A 4,167-nucleotide genomic window follows, 5' to 3' on the forward strand; every position below is an offset into this window, starting at 1 on the left:
ACTTACTGGATTGTGGTGGAGTTTCAAGTAAGTCCTGGCTCATGGCATAGCTGCACCCTCTGGTTGCATGTTCCCCATCCTCCTCCTCCTCACTGTTCATGCCAGGAGCCTGTGACTTGGGCTTTTTGGAGGTATCCACGGTGGCATGTGGGCTGGTGATGGCTTCTTTGCCAAATATGGCGTTCAAAACTCTTTATAAAAGGGGTAGGTCTGCAGCTTGGCACCAGATCAACTGTTGGCTTCCCTGACCTTATGGTATTCCTACTACAATTCCTTTGCTTTCAGGCAGTACTGCTGTTGCTTTTCCCCATCATACCTCTTCTCCTGCATCCCCTGTGCAATCTACTTGTAGATATCTGTTTCTATAGCTAATCCACAGCTGTGCTTGCACAATGTCTTCTCTCCACACACCAAGGAGATCCAGTATCTCCTGTCTACTCCAAGCAGGAGCACATCTGGATCATGTAGCTGGCATGGTCAGCTGGGCAGATGTGCACAAGTCAGGAGATGGTAAGTGTGCTTTCCAGGCTGGACACCAAGAAAAGGCATTTCAAAAATTTGCAGGGCTTTAATGGGGTGGCCTTCCAATCTTTGTGACCATTGGGCAGTAAAGTTCACAATTCTGACAAGAATAGTCAATGTTGGATAGTGTGGGACAATCGCTGGAGGACTGTTAGGGTTGTGATATACATAATGCAATGTCTACCTTTGTGCTGCATTGTCTTCAGCACATTGATCCCTGCTCCATAGTGCTTGGGGAGGTGGTATTTATATGTTGGCATCATGGAGAGCTTTCAGTGGGAGACACATTTAAAAGTAGATGCATGCATCATTAGGTCAATGCAAGTCATGTTTCATCAACCTAACTTTGTAGTCTAGACCAAGCCTTACTAAGTGTCACAGAGAGGATCAGTATCAGTGAGGCTTAGAACGCGGAATTCCAGTTTTGTGCTGAATCTAGTACAAGCAGAAATAAGAAAGGATTGCAACAGAAGTTCCAAAAGTCAATGGGGAAGAAGTAGTAATCCATTTGATATCCCCGTAAATCAAACTGGGTTCTTTCTGCATCATACTTTACCAGCCGTCACCAGTCCATAAATTAATGTTATATTTTGTCTCAGATTGTCAAAGGCCTTAAGGTACTTAAATATCTTTGATTTGGGCCTTAGTGTTGAGTTAGAAATTAGTCTTATGCTACATGGGATACAATAGAATTATTATGCAGAGTGCCTCAGAGCCCCCTTCATGGACCTGGACCCCATTGTGTTATGCTCTGTACAAACACAGAAAGAGATGGTACCAACAAGAATAAGACTCCCTCATTTCTGCAGTCATAGGCCATGTCTACATAGTGAAAAAAGGTAGAGATTTTTCAAGTTGAATTAGCCCCATTGAGTTAGTTTGACAGAAACTATGTCTAGATGGGTTTTCCAATTAACACCTTTACAGCTATATTGGCTGTTGATCCATAGGTGTTGAGACTTTCTTAGCATGTTAACTCAATTGAGCCAACTTCCCCGGGGGAGGAGAACCTCTTTTCATAGTGTAGTTATACCCTTGGTGGTTCTGCAGTGTTTATATTATGTGGGTGAAATTCATCTTATTGAAGGATCTCTGCACTACTTAAGCCCTGTAAGAAAATCTAGCGTTGCACAAACTGCACAGCCCTACAAAGGAATCTCTGCATATTTGGTGCATTTCAGAGAGGTATTCTGTGCAAGCCAAATAGTGTAAATGGTGTGTAAGGGACACTTGAGGGTTTGCTTGGAGTGATGCCACTGGTGTCAGGCTTGCACAGATCTGGTGGTTCAGAAACATCATATGAAGATAAGAGGAATGAGCCACTGTTCCAGCCAATTCTGATATATGTGTGCTCCCAACTTGTACACCCACATCAAGATCTGAGCATATGCAAGTATGGTGCATACAACAGCTCATGAACACTTACGTGCATTGTAAAAAATTCTAACCCTATTAGTTTAAATCAGCCTCAGCTATACATACACTGTGTCAGTCCTGTTTTTTGCAGATCAAGAATATTTTGTGAAGTTCTTGTACCCAAAGAACACAAGAGAAGACCTTCTTAATCTGTAAATAAAGGGATCCAGCCAATATCACCCGTGTGTATTCATAAAATGTCTACACATTGAGTAAAAATAAGTGTTTTAAAGTTACAGAAGTTTCTTCCCACATTCTAATGCATTTCTTAAATGCACTGTATCCTTCAATTTGTAGCAAATTGCAACTGTGTGAGGACTGATTCTATACTAGTAGCTGGATCCAGGAAGTAGGCGCTCTTCCTCCCTCCAAAGCACGTTCTTAAGTACTTGTCTGGGCTGCACATTTCTTCTGTATCACTAAGGCAAGTTTCAAGGTTTAATATTGACATGCTTTTCCGCATATACATTTGTTAAATGTTGACTGCAATGTACTTGTAAATATTAAATTTAAACTGTCTTAAAATCAGAAAAGCCAGTTAAACAACTTTCAGTTGGTAATTACATTTATTTACTTAAATGTTGTTAGTAGTATAGAATATTACCATTTCATTATCATAAATCAGGCTCTCTTTCTACCAGCAATCTTTTGCACATATACATATTTTCACATTCATCTTTTAAAATCTATTATACAATTTAGAAATGTGTTGTGAATGCTGGTGCTGCCAACTAAAATCAGTTATTCATCTGCCATATTTAATATCATTTTTCCCACAATGCAATTTAATGCAGTTTTCACCATGCTTGTTCTGTGCTTATTCTCAATGTTGCCAAAGAAAGCATTTCCTCCTCAATATAGAAATAATTATCAGTTCACTTTTCGCACACACAGGCAAGGGGGATTTTGTCTGACTGAGTGCAAAAATCAGCCTTTGTGTTAATTTTCCAGAAAACAAAGGGAAATATTTCAATACTGAGTTTTAAGCAGTACTCCCCAATAAAGGCAACAGGTCTGATTCTACTCTTATCAGCAGTAACTACATTGGTGTCAAGAGTTAAACTATTGTTGTTGTTTGTATTATAGTGGATTGGTGTATGTTTTTACACTGTAATGGTTTAAGACCATTATTTATTGTAGTTTGTATTACAGTGTAAAAACATATAGAGACAGTCCTTCTTCTAAAGAATTTACAACCTAAATAGACGATATAAAGGTGGAAGAAAAAGTATTATCACCTTTTTTTACAGTAGATTCAAATTTCTACTGTAAAAAAGATGCAATGGGAAAAAAAATGCTTTCAGACCTTCTGCGCATATCAAAGGATCCAAAAAAGGCACACATCCATTTTTTTTTAAAGGTCACTTTTAAAACTTCTCACAAAAAAAAAATCACACAGTCATCTGATATTTTAATTTTTATGTATGATCCAGTAATATTAAAAATGTTCATCTCTGGATCCATTCACAATATCAGAATTTCCAAACTGGACCTTTCTGTGAGTCTTAAGACAGTACAAAGTGAGATTTTAATAAATATGATAACCATAGGCACAGGATACATTTCAGGAACATGAAAAACATTTGACTAAATTGCACAAAGACTAGAAAAGCAATTGTTATCAAGGTAAATAACTAATTTGGAGAGAAGAAATTTATGTTAATGAGGTTCAATCTTGTACTACTAGATTGATCAGAGGCATTGTCAGGTTAAAATAAACAAATCTTACTTATATGATAGACACCACCCTCTGTTAAATGAAATGTTTTTTAAAACACTTAGATTTTCAGAAGTGTAAAGTTATTTATTCTAGTTAGTGTTTGTTTCTCATACTGGACAATAAGAATAAAATAGTCTATTTTACTTTTGATCATAAACCATTTCTATTCACTTTCAGGTTTTCATGCACTACATACGAATTTGAGTTACAACTCCTGAGTTTTATCCTGATAGTATGTCGTACTATAGGTATTCTGTATCTGTATCTTACAAAGGTTCAGTGCCTTGTGATGAAAGCAAATAATTTGATTAGATTTACTTCCAGGACTGGATAGTACTCCCTTGTATAAAACTTCTTAGCAGTGACCCTAGTTCTAATGATAACTCCACAGGAAAAAAATGTAAGGATCAGCTGATCAGCACTCGATGACAAACTTTCAGATAGAAAACTGGTATTCCTCATCCCCAGTTAGGAGCAAGGTGGCTTTTGTAAAAATAATTAGATACATG

The sequence above is a fragment of the Gopherus flavomarginatus genome, chromosome 3 (genome assembly GCF_025201925.1).
Source record: "Gopherus flavomarginatus isolate rGopFla2 chromosome 3, rGopFla2.mat.asm, whole genome shotgun sequence".
NCBI lineage: Eukaryota > Metazoa > Chordata > Testudines > Testudinidae > Gopherus > Gopherus flavomarginatus.